This window comes from Mobula birostris, chromosome 3 (genome assembly GCF_030028105.1).
Source record: "Mobula birostris isolate sMobBir1 chromosome 3, sMobBir1.hap1, whole genome shotgun sequence".
NCBI lineage: Eukaryota > Metazoa > Chordata > Chondrichthyes > Myliobatiformes > Myliobatidae > Mobula > Mobula birostris.
The window spans coordinates 85,054,197-85,072,841 of record NC_092372.1 but is presented as its reverse complement, the minus strand read 5'-3'; the positions used below and the strand labels follow the sequence as shown (position 1 = coordinate 85,072,841).

Below are 18,645 nucleotides of genomic sequence, written 5' to 3'. Positions count from 1 at the left end.
GGCAGGGAGAGTTTTTCTTCCTTCTCCCATCTGCGTGAGATTTGAGAGACTTTGAATTTATTGTGCTCATGGACTTTCTTCATCAAGTTATGGTATTGTTGCACTGTTGTAACTATATGTTATAATTATGTGGTTTTGTCAGTTTTTTCAGTCTTGGTCTGTCCTTTGTTTTGTGATATCACACTGGAGGAAATATTGTATCATTTCTTAATGCATGCATTACTAAATGACAACAAAAGAGGATTACGTATCTTCATAATCTAATAGCTGATGGCAGATGAATTGTGAAACTGTAAAAGTAAGCATTCAGGCGCAGCAATCAAATAGGATGGAAATGATATGTTCATCTTCATTGCAAAAGGCTTAGAGAACAATATTGAGGAAGTCTTTGGGTTGGCTATGTGGATGAGAAGAAACATCTTCATTAAAATGTTGCTAAACTTTTGATATCTACCCCTGAGAACACAAGTATTATTTTGCATAGGTCAACCTTTCACGTACCAAGGGAAGAAATTTAATTTAAGAATCTTGTCACTAAGGACAATCAAAGATGTTGAACACATATTTTGATGTCATTTGCCCAAGTCATACGCATGGCCTGTGGCTGGTAGAGGCCAGCTAAGTTGGAACACACCTTCCCAACACAAGTTAGGCCTGCTTCACTCCACCTTTAGGTAGACCAGATTGACTGGGCTCATGACTGTGGCAATACATACACTTTGCTCCAATCCAACCTGCATTTCATTGTTTCCCAATCCATCCACTCACACACTCCCAACTGTTGTCACCTATGGCCATTGTTCAGAGGCTTCATTCCAACCACATCCTGACCACATCCCAGAAGCCATTTACACCCCAGTCTGTACATTGAGATATCAGAAATTGCTTCCCCTTCCACTAATGCTCTAATTCATAATTATTGCAGTCATCTACTGAAAATGCAATCCTGCCAGCACTACCTTACTTCGCCCCACCCCCTCACATCTCAATTCCCAGGCCTTTCTCAACCATGATATCCCCACTGCAAACTACTACTCTCCATAGTGGAGAGGGTGGAGGAAGCAATTTGTGTGCATTCTGTCCCAAGCTGTTACAAGGCATATTGTGCTTTGGGTCTGCTTTGCAATGGAGTGTTGGTAAATAGGACTAAGTAAGGTCCCAGCCCGATGGTACATTGCTAGTTTGAATTTCTAGACCAACTTTTACAAGAAACCTGAGCATTATGGGGAGTTGTTCCAAGAAACACGAAGTCACGTCATCTGCCTTTTTTTATTTATTCATTTATGGGATGTGGGCATCACCAGCTAAGACAGCGTTTATTGCCCATCCCTGGTTGCCCTTGAGAAGGTAGTGATCAGCTGCCTTCTTGAACCTCTGCAGTCCCTGAAGTGTAGGTACACCCACAGTGCTGTGAGGGAGGGAATTCAGTGATTTTGAACCAGTGACAATGAAGGAATGGCAAAATGTTTCCAAATCAGGATGGTGAGTGACTTGAAGAAGGATTTCCTAGTGGTGATGTTCCCAGCTATCTGCTGTTCTCATCCTTCTAGATGGTGGGTCTTACAAGAATCAGCCCTTATAATAATGCTCAGTAAGGTACAGAGAATCTGCATTTATCAACAAGTAACTTTTATTATTTCAACTAAAAATCATGTGGGTTCACACTCTTATCTACCTCTGTGCACCCTACTAGAAATCCATGACACCCCATGAACATTCAATGAAGAGAAAAGATATTACCCGGGAAAGGAATTTGTGCTGGCCAGGCATTCCTTGTGGTCCAGATCTCCACATGTTCGTGGGGTCCTCCTTATTAGAGATGGTTGGTCTCTGCCTGCTGAAGAGGTATCGCCCCTGCGTACTTGGAGCTCCTGAGTCTTATACTGTTCCTCATCAATTCAACCATTGGATCTCCGTCCCATTGGCTCAAGGTCACCTGACCTACCTGGGTCACCTTCTTACTGGTCATTGTACAGGGCTACAACCAACTTTGTTTCATGGCTCTGCCCACCCCAGCCTTGTGTATTTGTGTCTTTAAACTCTGACTGGTCTAAACCTGTTAAATGAGGAAACCCAGACAGAGACTATCAAGATTACCAATTGCAGGTCTGGTAGTTTACATAACAAGAGCTACACCTCTGAGAATGGTCTCAGGTTTATCGCTCTGATTACACTGTTCCAGAGCAAGAACCAGTTCAGAGTCCGTGCCCTTTACATAACAAATGGCTGAATGGTCTCAGGTTTAGCAGATCAATGCCTGAAGCTTCCTGTGTTCACATTCAATTGCTGAGATTAGATGATCCAAGAACAAGAAGCTGTTCAAGGTCCACAAAATGGGGAGGAACAAAGACATCTGGCTTGTCTGCTTCCCCTGTCCTTGATCAAACTAAAGTTTCTTCTGGCCAACATAGTAGCCATGGGTCTGGAAGGTCCTGCCTTCCTGCGCATCAGGAAATGTGAGTTGAAAAGAAAATTGTGTTTATTTATTTATTATTTCACATAAATTTTGTATGAGTAAACTTTTATTCCATATACAAATTTCAAGTTGAGTAGTTGAAGCACAATAGAATGAACATAAACTGCACACAAGATGGACAAACAACCAATGGAATAAAGACAAAGTGTGCAGATAGAAAAAGAAAATAAAGCAAACAAAATAATAATAAATAAATAAGCAACAAATATCGAGAACATGAGATGAAGAGTCCTTGAAAGTGAGTTTCGACGATGTGGGAACAGTTCAGTGCTGGGCTGAGTAAAGTGTTGGGATGCCTTGATATCGTAGCAATTCGTGCAGCTTGGAGCATTGAAGTTCGGAGTTCAATCCTGATGTCTTCTGTAAGGAGTTTGTACATCCTCCCCATAAACACGTGGGGTTCCTCCAGGTGCTCGTTTCCTTCCAAAGTCGTGCTGGTTCATCGGTTAATTGGTCATTGTAAATGTCCCATGATTAGGCTCGGGTTAAATCAGTGGGTTTCTAGAGGCCACTGCACCTCCCTATGCTGGCTATTTCATCTCTGTACTCTCAGTTTTGATGCAGGGTTTTGGCACAAAACATTGACAATTTCTTTCTCCCCCCCCCCCCCCACCCCACTGATGCTGCTCTCCTACAGCAAATTATTTGTTTCACTAGATTAATTCTTGGAATGAGAACTGAGGAATATTCTCACTGCAGTTTAGAGAGAATGAGAGACAATCTCATTGAGACATAACATAATTCTGAGAGAGATTGACAGGATCGCATCTATAGTTTCATTAGCATTGGGAAAACGTCATTAATAACTGAAAAATGGAGGAATTTCTCAAAGTTGGTTATTGTAAATGTGGAATTCTTTACGTCAATAGATCTGTTGATGTCGCAAATAGTTTGGATATTTTCTGTTTTTAATAAATTTATGTAAATTATTCTATCCCAGGGTAGGGATGGATGAAATGAGTACCAGAGCTAATTGCTGGCTGGAAGTCCTGCTCCACCACAGACTTAGTGACACAGCTGCTTGCTGGGAAGTTCTTGACTGGCTCCAAGTCATCGTTGTAAATCAGAAATGGCATTACTGAACAATTCTGCTCACCTGGAATTACTTATTATCTACAGCATTGTTGCTTCCCACACTTCAGTTAAGTTTTAGCCAAGTCCTATATTTAGTTCAAATTCTTAGAGCTTTGAAGAAAATGTGTAACCTCTGGAAATAAAGGAATTATAATTCTTGGTCTAGAAAAGACCAAGATTTAATCAGTTCATCCATCAACCTCCTGATACCACAGTAAGTATTGTTCAATCATCCTAATATTCAATGTGATTTGACGCTGCTCCAACAGCATCCAGAGTCATAGGCTGATGATCCAGATATTCACGTTCAATTCCTACCATGGCTGCTGGGAAAATGAATCAGTTAAATACACAAATTCTGAAACTAAGAGAAAAAATGATCAATGTTGAAGCTATCAAACTGTTGTAGCAATCCAACTGGTTCACTAACATCCTTAAGAAAAGGTAGTCAGCTATATGTAATGGGTTTAACCTATAGGTGACTTTATATGTGAAACAGTCCATGAATAATAAATATTGTCCTTGTCAGCTTTGTCTTGATCCCAAGAATTATTTTTAATGTCAATTTTTACGAATGAATTTACAATCAACCCAAGTATGAAGTGGCAGGCAGGACTGCATGAGGTGTCAGGATAAGTTTCGCCAAGGAACCAAAGATCAAGACGGAAGTAACTAGATGTAAGTGGAGAAAGGGAGGCTTTTCTTTGAAGAGCAGTACACTTGTATGAAAATGAAAGTACTGAAATATCATGAGATCAAGCAGAGTCTTTATTGGTTGCCTAAAGGTACGGACGGAACATATCTACATGAAGTGGCGTACAGTCATTATGGATGTGAAATAGATTTACCTTAGGCTCAAGATAAATCCAAGGTTCAATTTTCCTCCACAGATGATACGATTAAATTTTCAGGATGATTTTTGAAATGGTTTTGATTTGGGTAATTTTACTCAATCTTATTTTGCTTATTAATCCAGTAACTATGGAAACTAATAAAATGTATGTGGCAGCTCCTTTGTCTCTTTCAGGTATTGTGCAAAGCAGTATTCACAACTCTCCAGCTATTCAGCAACCTTTTACATTTCAAGATGAGCAATCTGTGATGCAGGCCACCTAAGAAAAATATTTCAGTTTGCTATGTGTTGATATTGATCCTCTGGATAGACCAAACGAAACATCACACTAGTTACACAACTCGCATGCACAACACCTAATATTTGGAACTGACACAATCTTGTAAACTTGAAGTACAGAGTCAGAACTACTGCCAAGTGGTAGCATTAGATTTTTAAAAGAATGGAGAGCAACTAAGCCAATGCCACATGGTAAAATTGTGTAATGCATACAGGGTTCACATTTTCTAGTGGCTGGACAGCAGTGTGTTTGGAACAGACTGATTTTACTGCTACAGTCACCAGAACCACTGGTGCTGCAGTAGTGTAGTGGTTAGCATGATGCTATTACAGCTCTGGGCAACCTGGACTTTGGAGTTCAATTGCACTGCCGTTCTGTAAAGAGTCACTCGGTGTGTCTTCCCCATGAAAGGTGTGGGGTTTCCCTGGGTGCTCCAGTTTACTCCCACAGTCCAAAGACATAACGGGTAATTTAACTGGTCATTGTAAATATCCTGAGTTAATCAGGATGTGAGATTGTTGGGGCCAGAAGGGCCAACTTTGCACTGCATTGATAAAACAATAAACAATAAAACTCACTGAAATACGCAAGCTTCAATCATTCAAAATTAGATGCATAAAATTTCACTAACATATAGTCAATGGCAGAGAAAGTCATGTGACAATAAAGATTCCCTTTATGGGTCATGGTTAAGAAATTATATTTTGGTTTCAATTGCAGATAAACTATAACTTATCTATTCATATAGATGTTTAAATCTCTAGAAAGCCCACTCTAATGCTTGGCTCCAGAGGTAATCAAACACATTAATATGATGTTTACAATGTCATAGTTCCACAGGTGAAAACTGATATCTGTTGTCCACAGACTTCAAAGTACTCAATTGCCTATATGTTTATAAAAATGTGTAACCATCAGAGCCAGATTTAATTCAGTGTATAAATGCTAAACATGTCTAATATGGAAAGTTAAACTAAGATTTATTTCTCCCTTTGACCACATAACCAAGTTGGACTGATATCCTGTAAAAATAATAGAAATTCAGCAATAAAGTTAACTGGTGATGGACTGGCTAAATGAAAACTCTGTCCTTAGTGCCAAGTCAATTAATTAAATGTGGTTAATACACTGATGCAGAACAGGAAACAATTGGTGTTATTGGCATGGAATTCAATGGCCAGCACGTTATGACTCTGGAAAATGCTGATACCTAGAAGTGTTCTGATTCAATCTCAGATATCCAGCATCTTCCTTAATTCAGTACTAGTGAGTGGAATACTTTGTAGAAATTGTTAATGAATTGGTTAACATTAAGATCCTGGAATATTGATGTCTCTGGGTAGTGCTTAAACTGACACATTTACCAACACAGTACCAATTAGCATTAATATTGATGTCATAAATATATATAGCACATCTGAGAATACGGTTTTGTTTCCACTGCACAAGGGTCTTGGAATAAGTGCAGAGTAAAGATTAGAGTCAACAATTGTCATATTTTCTTCTGCCATAAGAGGACATTCAACTGAGCAAGTCTAGGCCAATTCTTAAACCTAACTGTCCTATTTTCCACTCATGCCCCCAACAACCCAGTCTCATTCACCTGCCCATCAAATCCCACCTACCTGCACTCAGAATAATTTATGCTAACCAATTAACCTCCCAACTAGTCCATCTTTAGCATATGGGAGCACCCAGGAGACACTCCTGCGCTCATTTAGAGAAAATGTGTAAAATTCACACAGACAGCCCTGGAGGTCAGGGGTGAATGTAGGCCAGTGGAACTGTGAATCCGTGGCTCTACTGGTTGCCTAGAAGTGAAAGGTATTTGGAAAGTTTAGGAAAGAAACTAGAAATCATGAGCATGCAAGACATTTGGAACCCATGTCAGCAATTGCCTATTTATGCAAGGTCAATTATTAATTTCAAAACTGGACTTGCATATTTTTATTAAAGTGATGCAAGGAAAAGGTGGGTATATGGACTTAGCCATGACCTCATTGAATGGCAGAGCAGAGCCAAGGGGTTAAATAAACTATTTCCTTCTTATATTTCTATATTAATTGAAAGCAAGAATTGTTCCATGTAATTGGATCGGCTGTTGCAAATGGAAAATTCCTATTAGGTTTGCTTATCAACAGTTCTAAAATAAAAAGCTCATTTTCTTTGCCTTGCACAAAACTTGAATTTTAAGAGGCACGATGTGTCAGTTTTCAAAATTACTTGAGCTCTTCATTTCATTATATAAAATGTACATGTTACTACTTAGTGAATATATTTATATCTTCCCAGTTTTAGGATACTTTGCATTTTGTTCACTGGACTAAAAAGCTGACTTATGGATTTTTTTTTTGTATTTAAACTGTATAAAAAGCACACTCTATACAGTGTGTTTATGTAGAAGTACAACAGACCTCACATGACATTTCTCACACTAAATCATAAACTGTACAGGTCAGTAGCAAACATTAAAACAAGAAACTGCTGCATTTTCTCAGCAGGGCCTTAAAATCCATTAAAAGGAAGGAAAATAGTCCATATATAGACAATGCTTCAGGATTTTCGAATTACGACACATAACCTTGCAAACTACAGGTATAGATCATGTTTAATATCATGCTGAGCTATTTAGTCACATGAGATAGCCCAACCAATTTATGTCTCAGGTCACAATGTCTACCTGCAAGGAAAAGATAGCAATCAACAACAAGGTTTCAAAATTATGTCACTCAACCTCAGTTATTATTCTACAGGGTAATATAAGGCTTTATTTAATCTGCCAGCTCCATTAATCTTACAGAGAGTAAGGTCAATTATTGCTATGGGATAGATGAAAATCCGCTACTGCAAGTAAATTCCGGATTCCAAGTTGGAAGCAGATAAGCATGAAATAGCTGGTTTTATTGGTATACTTAAAAAAAAGTCTTTGGTACCATAGTGATTATGCTACTAGCAATCCTAAAGCATAATGATTCAGTTCAATCCCAGTGCGGCAGTCTGAGGATTTGAACTCACTTTTAAGAACAACTCAATATAAAGAACAAAAATGGTGGGGACTGATAAAGAATTGAATTATTGTTAAAAATCCTAACACTTCACCCGTTTATGTTAGAGAACTGTTTGCTTTTACCTGTGCTGTTTATTAATTTCTAAGTATTCTCTGAAATGGCTCAGTAAGTCAATTGACAGTGAATAGACACTATCACATTTTCAGTGTACCAAGTAATCATCAAATTATAAGGATTATAATTAAGGCAGAGCAGAAGGTTATGCAAATACTAATCCTATCAGTCCCATTCCCAGATTTATTCATCAGCAATCTGCAGTTGTTTTTTCAAATATCTACTTAGTTTGAATCGATGGGCCAAGTGGCCTAATTCTGCTCCTGTGTCTTATGAAAAGCCATTAATACACTTGTTTTCTCCACCCTCTCAAGTGGTATGCTTAAAATCTTGATGCTGTAATAAAAGTTAGCTGAAACTTACTTACCTCAAGATGGTTCTGTTGAGAACACAGGTCAGCTCATCTGTAATATCCATGTCTGTGCGCTGTTGTGCAGGAATCAGAGGCAAGCCCAAGTATGAAGATCCTTTTAGCTTCACACTTTGCTGGGTCCAGCGGTGAAACACAAATGAACTAAGTGGACAGATGTATTACCTTGATTAAATAAATAGCTCTACTGTAGTGAAGTGACTTGTTTATTATTTGTTATTTTACATTCATCTTTATATGTATTTTGCTTAATTCCAAGAAGTTACCGCTCTTTCAGGTGAATGTATTAAATTCTAATCTTTTATATTTTAACATTATTATATAAATCTATTTTTACTGTTTTAAATATCTGACCATCAGGGATATTTAAATGCCGTTTATGAAATGTCAAACAATAATCAGGATCCTCCAGAAGTGGGGCTTTCAAGACCACTGCCTGAAGTCATGTTCCTGCTCACAACCCACTCCTCTTGGCAGAATGGCTATGTAATTGGCACCCTTGAGCTGATGATCCCATGGAGCTGGAGAGGGTAAATGTGGCTTCATGTTGGTTCTGGTGAATGGTGAAAGCTGGTAGTGAGCTGAGTCCAGTATAATCTTTTTTTCTGGACTTCAGACAGTTTTGACAAATACCCTCTGCCTATCAAACCTTCAACCATTGGAAGCAGTGCTTTGCTTATTCTGCTGAATCCCTTCAAAATTTCAAATGCCTCACTCAAATCTCCTCTTGATCTTCAATGCCTTGAAGATAACAACTCTAGCTTCTCAACAAGACTGGCTTCTCTCATCCCCGAAATTGTTCTTGTAAATCTCTATTGAAATGTTTTCCCATCCTTTCTAAAATGTGTTGCCCATAATTTTACCAAATATTCTAGCTGGGGCCAAATTAATGTATATATTCAAGTGTGATATCTGACGTGTGGTGTCCAAAGTGCACATGATACCTGAGTCAACAGTGAAGGAAGAGCTCCACGTTCTTCGAAGAAACTTTTTATCCTCTTGACAGCTGCTGTTCTTGAAGAAAAGCCACAGAAGCAATTCTTGTCCAGGCAGAGATTAAACTACAATTGGGATTTCAGGGCCATGATACATCAATTTGTACAACTTGTTTTTGGCAAGCACTCTTCTGCCACCTAAACAGCAATGCTTGGGTAAAATTAATCAGCACAATACCAGCTAAGGCTGTAAAGCAGAATGCTCAACTTCAAAGGCACTCTACCTTTTCTTCCCACTACAACTCACCACTTAATTCCCTCTGGTCAGGATCAGTTATGAACCTTGCTAGGCAGCACATGAAACACAAAACTTTTGGAATAAACCATTGACTCTATGGCTCAATATTTAAGAGCAGTAATTTGATATCTTACATATTAAATTTTCCTTATGCTGTTGATTCATATTAATGATGGTATCCCTTTGATGTAGAATGGTTATACTGAGACCACTCCAGAGATATAGATTTAGGATGAACCCCTTAGAAGAAGGAATATTAAACTTAGTGGCATCGCGAAAGAATGTTGAGCGGTGAACATGTTTCAGTCCACTAAGGCCTCATGCTGTTTTCTGCATTTTAAATTGTCCTTGTCTTTTGCACATTGAATAATAGGTTTAGTAGACTGAGGTGAAACACTAACAGAAAAGCATGTTTGGTGGAAATCATGTTCAACAAATCTCCTTCATCTTATTGTTTCATTGCCTCTCGGATACTGTGGCTCTGTACTAAGTCCCACGTTAGTTCATTATCAGATCAAGAGACCATTCAGACCCATTCCAAATGAGTCGTTATATAACTTTGATGATTTCCTAATGGAGATTATTATCTGAATTCCCTAAAAGAGATTATTAGTTTGCTCGCTCTTCATTAGCAATGAACATTCAATCTGGTTGTTTCAAAGGTCTACCAGAAGTTTAATGACTTCCATAGGTTTTTTAAAAATGGAATAGAAGTACTTATTTAATCCTCGGAGTACTCAATATCCTTTGAAATTTTAAATGTGTATTTAATTATACAGAATCAAGCACAATAATGCTCTGTATTCTCTGCAGAGACTTAATTCATTTTTGCACATTTATATTTTACAAATATCCCTCTAGCTAAACATTGTTCCAATCTTTAAACTGTTTCATAGTCTATAGAAGTCATTATTCTTTTTCCTAAAACAATTGTAGCAGCATTGATTGCACAGTTATCAGGATGAAACCAAGAAGGAACATGATGGATTTCTTAATGATGTGATAATTGCTTTCAAATGGATCAAAACAAATTAATTACTGCAATACTGCAGAATATAATGAATAAAATGATTTACATCTTCCAAACCACCAAGAAAGCTCTGTGTGGTAAAAAAAAAATCAGCCGTGGTATAAATTGAAGTTCTGATTTGAATTTTACCCACTGGCATAGATGTTGGAATTTTGGGATTGTGGCATAGTGTAAAACTGTCCTGGAAGGGTCTCAGCCCAAAATGTCACCTGTTTACTCTTTTCCATGGATGCTGCCTAGCCTGTTGAGTTCCTCCAGCATTTTGTGTGTATTACTTAGATTTCCAGCATCTGCAAATTTTCTGTTGTCTGGCTTGCAATCCTTTTTCAGGTCAATGGAAATAAAAATCAGGAGAGATGCAAAACAGACATTCAATCTCATTGAATTCTCTTATCCATTTTACACTATTGTCCAAAATCAATTTTTTTCCCAATTTGTTTACTTAATGACTCAATTCAAGTGGTGGGTTTCATATTCTCTACATAATGACTTACTGGATGATTCTGCAATCCGGAGCTGGTTCCATGAATCCTGCAGCATGCATGTGTAAGTGTCTGTAAGAATTGAATATAATGGTGTGTATAAATTTTCATGTATCATTGTACCAGACACTATTATCTACTGCCTTCCAAGAAGGGTGTTGCATTGGTAGCTCTCCCTTTGTTTTATGCCTGTTCCTTCTTGGGTTTTATTCCTAAAACCACGCAATCAAGTTTATTGCAACTGCTGCAGCCTAAAAAAAAACAGGCTCCTCATTGCGAACACAACAGTTACTATCTCTCAACTATTGGGCTCTTGAACCAAAGGGGGTAACTTCACTTGCTCAATCAATGAACTCACTTTCAAGGACTCATCAACTCATGTTCTCAATTTGTACTGTTTGTTTGGTTGGTTGGTTATTTATTTATTATTATTGTTGTTTCTTCTTTTTGCATTTGCTGTTTGTTGTTTTTTGCACTGTGGTTGAATGCCCTCATTAGGTGGTCTTTCATTGATTCTGTTATAGTTATTAATCTATAGATTTGTTAAGTGTGCCCACAGGAAAATGAACCTCAGGGTTGTTAAAGGTGACATGTATGTGCTTTGGTAATGAAATTTACTTTAAAGTTGGGATGTTGCTACATGAAAGAATAGCAGAAATAGAGAATGAGGTTCTCTCTGTAGTGAGGGTAGTCTGTAGTGGATGTGGTCGAAATGTTGCTATGCTTGAGAGACAGATGTTGACTCAACCATTTTCTCTGGAATGGGAATGTTCCTGATGATAAACTATATTGTCAAATCCCAAGGGAGAATAAGAATCAAGGAAATATTCCCATATGTGAGAAGAGGAAGGCAATATTGTTTCCTGTGTTGGACCTGGGATATAATCAGATGTTTTTGAGTTCACGGGTGCCATGAATTACAGATGAAGTCATCAATGAAGATATAATGAAAACCTGGAAGGCACATTTTAATCTGATGTGTCAGACTCTTTGAGAGCCACATGCAATCAGAGAATGGGGGATATTGCTGCCAACAATGTAGTGCACTTGCAAAATGATACAGTTTCCAGAGTATTCCAGAACAATTTCTGGGCCATTATAAGGGCCTGCAAGCAATCCATGAATCAAAAGTTTCTGTATTATCGTCTCTAGGGAATTAATATTATTTGCATCTGGTATAGGCAATACTGATGGAGACTGGATGAATTTGAGAAAAGAGCTTTGTGCTTGAGAATCTTGCTGTTCAGAAGGTCTCCCCGCATAGGCTTTCCTGTGTGCTCTGCTTTCCTCCCACATCCCAAGAAGATGTTGGTCATTCAGCTAATAGGCCACAGTAAGTTGCTCCAAGTGCGTAGGTGAGTGGTAGAAACTGTAGTTGTTGAGCTTGCGGGGAGAATAAATTTGGATTAATGCAGATAGATGATCGATGATTGTTGTGGACAGTGGACCAAAGGCTCCATTTTCCATGCTGAATGTCAATATCATAAGTAGAAGCTCCAAGAATAAGCAGCCATAAGTGCTACCACAATGGGGAGAGCTGAACCTGAATCCATGGCTTTCCAGTAAAGCCCCTAAATACTTTGCATCATTTTAACCATCTCAGTTGCTGTTAATTTAATAGCTTTTAGAACCTGCATTATGTTAACAATTTGGTCATCATGAGGTGAGACTGGTCAAGAATACATATACAATGTATTCGGAGTTCTGAGGCAAATATCTTGAAGCAGCAATTGCAGAAGAGAATGTGAGATCAGCTTGGTGGAGTGCATAGCTGGAGAAGTGAACCAGTGGAATTTTCGAGAGCAGAGCAAATCAATCAATGATATCAATTGTAGCTTTCAGTGAGTCTTTTGAATCTTGACAAGTCCACAGACCCCACTTAGCACACCCTCCATTCTTCCTTAATGTGTTGGTGCTCAGCATGCACACCATATCCTCCTTGGCTATCCAGCTCCTTGAGACATGCCCCAACTCAAATAGCACCACAGGAATGCAAGCTGCCATTAAAATTGTTAGAGGGAACAGATAAGATTTAAATGTAGATTTTTCTGTTGCTTGGCTTTGGGATAATTTTTAGTTCAATTCGTTTTGGCTGTCTGACATTAGCAGTTCATTCATTCTGTGATCTGCCATAGGGTTAAGACTCCAATAAGAAATATTCAAAAAAACAGCTCAACTGAAGGTCACTAAGAGACGATGAATTTCATTCCTCCCTTGATTTGATTAAATCAGCTTCTTACCCTCTATATCTTTGAGCATAAAGAACAATTTCATAACCAGATGGTCACTCATAAGCAACCTGTTCTCAAACCTTCAACAAAGCTGCACTCGAGTCAAGTGCTAAGGGTGTGTGAGATTGCCACAGGCTGACTCTCTTTTTACCCCCTGAGGACAACCTTTTCTTCCATCTGGCATCTCCTTCAGAGGACCAGCTGAGAACAGGAAATAACAGCATTGGGAACACAAGAGGGAGTTCTTTATGTACTACTCGTACTGGAAAACAGCCTAGCAGGGGATTACAATGGCGCAACAGAGAGGGAAATGTTTTAAACTGAAACAAAAATAACAGTGGTGCTTTCTTAATCATCCTCAACATAACAATCAAAAGATGCCTCAATGAATAATGTTCAGTTAATCCAGCAAAAACAAAGACGTATAGTTGAAATTCTGGACGGTAACAGCAACATTAATTATCTAAGTAAGCTATACGTTTAAGAAAATAAGGGACTGACTATTGCTGGAAACATAATAACAAAGCATGAAAAGTGCAAACAAGTTTATTCTTTAAGACAGGCACTATGAATTATGATTCTCCAGAAGTAACTAGTTAACTTATTTTGCACAAGCACGATTTTGCCCTGAGTGTACTAGTTATTTTAAAGGAATAAGTTGGATTTGCACACTAATTGTGCAATAAACTCCCCTCAGAAAGTTAGGGCCGGTGATTAAGAGAATAACTACCATTTTAACAATGTGACAATTGTTAGTGCTTTGCCAACAAATCTTTTCTGCTGCAGAAAGGGAGCAATTAAAAGTATTCAATATCATTCCTACATGTAGAAGTTCTTAAGTTTAGAAAAGAACACGTGATTTCTTTGTTCTGTCTCATTTTCTCTTCATTAAACCAATGTTTCTTTTCTTTATTTCCATGCAGCTGGCTTGACACCAATTTACCCACTTCTGCCATTTCTCTGTTTCTCAAGTCCTCCTTAAGTTCTCCTTAAATCCCATTAATTTAGGAGATAATGTATTCACCCTGTTTCCTAAGATCCCAGATATCTGATTTTCCTGTGATGGTGGTTGCATGCCTAAAAAGTTAGGGTGCACAACTTTTGTGAACATTAGTTGCCACGAGGTAACCCACTTCAGCAAGATTTAGCCAAATGTATTTAATTTGGCTCAGCATGTCAACAAATATCTCATGAGCCAGTGGTCTCTGAGTTCAACTGATATTCAAGAGACCCGAGTCCAAAAAATTCTAGTTTGATCTCCGCTGCAAAGCTCAGGATGTATTTCATTGTTGGAGGTATTGTTATGAACAATTAAAGTGAAATCTGTCTGCACTTACAAATGTACCAGAATTTCACCTCACACTCCTTGCTTGATTATATTGACTAACTAGACAACCGGGTGACCCGTTGGGACACCTTTTGAGAGAAAGGTAGTGCAGTCTGATGTGATGTGCTTTGGAAATTAAACAACTCAGTGTATTAAAGAAGAAAGACACATAGCAAGACAAATATTGGTCCTCCTCATTTAACAAAGGACACTTTTTATGACCACATTTCTGGTTGATCTGCCACCCTTCAGGAATACTCTAACGTTTTCATTTCTTTTTCCCCAGTTTGAAGCCACATACAGCTGACCATGCTGGAATACTGGTTTCTCCAGATAAGTCAACACATTCTCCATGGTTTGGCCTTGCGCCTTATGTCTAGTCATAGCAAAGCGTGACTGTATCGGGAACTGGCTCCGCTGAAGAGGGACATCTTCCCTTCTGATAAACTGAGAGTAATTCTTGGGATCATGACAATGTCATTTTTGAATGCACCAGTGTTTATCTTTACTACAATGAGATTGTTGTGCAGTTCCTCCACCATCATTCGCGTTCCATTGCAAAGACTTGGTAGATCCAAGTTCCTCATTGAAATGATGGGAGATCCCCTCTTCAATTCCAGTTTATGTGGTGGCAATCCAGAGAGTTTGACCGAATCAAGGAATTCTGTAGGAAAATGAGTGGCATTAGCTCCTTCATTTACGGCATTGGAGGAGCAGTATTCTTTCATGATTCCAGGGAAGCGTCTAATGCATGTGAAGTTTATTTTTCGCATCATTTTGTTAAGAGGAACCAAGATAGGATTCCACGAGAAGTGTTCTGCAGGATTGTTGAATGTCAGGTAGGTGAAATCAATGCATTCTTCCATAGTTGTTGCTGGCAGAATCAAATCTTCAGGTAATTCGATTTCATCGTTATCATTTTTCTCAATCTTGTCTTCTCCAACATCTAATAAGAACTGAGAATATCGTCCTTCTCCCTCACTCAATTGCGTGTTTCTCTTCAATTGAAACTTGATGAAGCTTCTCCATAAGTATGATTTTTTAGTGCATGAATTCTCCACATCAGCATCATTTCTGCGTTTCACAACTGCTAGAAGCTGACGGAAATCGCCACAGCAAATGGTTAAAATACCCCCGAAGGCCTCATTCTTGCCGCATACATCACGAAGAGTGCAGTCCACGGCTTCAAAGCTCTCCCTCCTAATCATGGGGCACTCATCCCAGACAATAAGCTTTGCAATTTGGAGTAAATTTGCAGTATTGGTGTTTTTAAATTGATGTTACAAAGGGCATCCTCATTGACTTTGAGGGGTATTTTGAATCGTGAATGTGGTGTCCTACCACCAGGCATCAATGTTGCTGCAGTACCTGATGATGCTACAGCAATAGCAACATCTCCACGTCCCCTAACTTTAGCGAGGATCAAGTTGATGATAAATGTCTTGCCCGTTCCTCCTGGTGCATCAATGAAAATCATTGAAGAGAGATTCCTTTCCAAGCAGTCGCACACATATTCATATACTTCTCTCTGCTCATTATTCAATAGGGGCTCCTTCCGTGAAACAAATTCCTGCTGTTCGTCTCTGTTGTATTGCAGTTCACACAAGAATTCCAGGTTGCCAGCACTTTTGAGGAATTGTACAGTTTTTTGGTGTTGGCAAGTTATATTCTTCAAGTTTTTTGCCCAATTTCTCAGGTTTCTCTTGGAAATACAGAAGAGCTTGTCCATGATGTCTCTCATCGATCATGATGTTAGGATCATTGATAGTTCTCCTCTCCGTTTGTAAGAAATCTTCAGACATTGCATTCTTGAACTGGTTCCATAATTGCTGTGGATTGTTGATTTCAGTGTTTGTTAGCAAGACGACAAACAAATCTCTCATTGCTCTGGGCATTCTTGTTCTCTCTGCTTCTTCCATAGTTTCCTGCCAGGGATCGTCAACTTGCAACAATCCTCTCTGTCTGCAGACGTCTTTGAATGATGGAAGGATATCTCCATCATGTGTTTACATTGATTGGAAAGACACTGGTCCCTTTGTGTGATGAAGAAGAGTCTCAAATAGTAGAGGTCACCACTTCGTGGAGAAACGGTATACACTCAACCCAGAACATTTGCTTCAAAAATGCCTGAGTACTCCTCCACTCTTTTCCCCATTCTTCTTCTTTCCCATCTCTTATTAGTCCATGTGTAGAATCTGGGAATATTTGCATAGTAGTGGGTTCTTGCAAATGGATCGCGAATGCCAAGAGCCATGAATTCCGTTAAAGTGGGTCTTTGCATATCATTATTCAGTTGCACAGCAGCATTATCTGGAAAGAATACTTGATGCTGTTGGGGAAAGTGCACTTGAAGGCGAACAACGGCTGGTTCCCTCTCGTGAATTGGAAATCTAAGTATCGATCTGACAGCTTCAGAGGACCCGATATATCTGCCTGTCAAACACTGTGTGATTTCGTCTTCTCTATTCACTCCAAAAATTGCCTGATCACTCCCCTTCATGGTGTACTTGATCACGTATTTGATGGACCTGACAGATGAGCATATTTCTACATTTAGATGACAATTGAACAGCTTTAATAGTTGGGCATTATAGGGGACACCCATTCAGGAGTTATAGTTCGACTTTGTTGTCCTACTTGATGACCTTCGAATCCTCCCATTTGCACAGACCGTCTCCTATACACAGGATATGAATCACGCCCACACCTTCGGGTACCTCTTACTGCATGTACCATTTTGCCAACACGGTGATTTAGTGGTGCAATATGGACCATGTATCATGTGCTTCAATACCAATTCATACAGCTCTGGATCTTCATTTGGGTCCGGTATTTCTGCTTGAACGAATTTATCATAATCTTGTGGTCTTGGCTTGGATGCCTCATCGAGCCACAGCAGACAGTGCAAATGAGGCAGACCCCGCTTTTGATATTCAACACTTACAATGTAAGCTACACACCTACCAAAGAGACCATCTGTTCCAGTGAGGTACTTCATAAACAACTTTCTCTTCAAGTCAAACACTCTCGCAATTAAATCTGGCCGATCATTTGGTGGCTGACGCAAAAAAAGATGCTGTCGGATTTCAGGCCAGTTTGGATTGCATGTCATTGTAATGAACAATGAGACATTACTATACTTCCATATATACATCACGGCATTCTGGCATCGTTCCATCATGTATCTCGGTCCACTGCCAAATGTTGAGGAGAGGATGATGCACCTTCTAATGTTTCTGAAATCATCGGCATCATTCAATGCATCAGTCAGGCATGTTGTTGACCTCAAGGTTGCTCGATTCATTTGGATGTAGTTCAGCCTCTCGCCTTCAATCTTGGCAGCCATATCGACCAAGTATTGTTGGAATAGACGTCCTCCTCTGAGAAGGTAATTAAACTCATTCTCATGGTTCATTTTTCAATACGCATAATAACGCATTGCCGTCAGTTTCTTGTTGTTTGTCATTCGGATTTGATGATGCCAGCCATCGGCTCCAAGTGGAAAGAAAAGTACGTATTGAAAGCTGTCATATGAGTGATGGGACTCTGAAATTATTTGTAAATCACCTCCTCGTTCTTTCAACTCAATGTGCCGTGATCTTACTTCAGGTTCGGTGCTGTTCAGTATAACGACAGCGACTTCGTTGGCAATTTGTGCATTAAATCTTCTCTCATGTTCAAATGCCAGTCTCTGGTCAGGATCAATGACAATGGACGCCTCTGGCATGCCTCGAACTTGTTCTTTTGCAAGTTGAAGGGATGCAATGTACGGGTTTCATTGTCGTAGTAGGTTTTCCAATAATTCAACAATCTCACGTTGAATTCCATCATTCTGGAGTATCCCCACTCTCAATTCTATGCTGTCTTGAGGATCCATGAAGTAAATTTGAAGGAATCGGGCTTGCTGGTTGGGGTCTGGAATTAAATGTCTGATGTAATGATGGATTTGGCCTTGAGTAATCACAGAAGGATTCCATCAACTCCTAGTTGGAACGACTTCTTTGGCACCAAAGGATGTCATTTGGAAGAGGCAATTGTATTGTCTGATGTTCTTCCTGAACTCATTTGCAATAGGTTCATCATTGCTGTACAAATTGAGGAGTTCATTAGGTAGAAGCTGCAAATTGCCTATCCTGACTTTTCCCTTCATACAGCAGAAATATGCGG

General features: G+C 39.1%; 1 pseudogene; it reads right to left on the bottom strand.

The window, feature by feature from the left end:
* Positions 1 to 16,576: 16,576 nt before the first annotated feature.
* Positions 16,577 to 17,824, bottom strand: LOC140195678 (uncharacterized; annotated as a pseudogene).
* Positions 17,825 to 18,645: the final 821 nt, after the last annotated feature.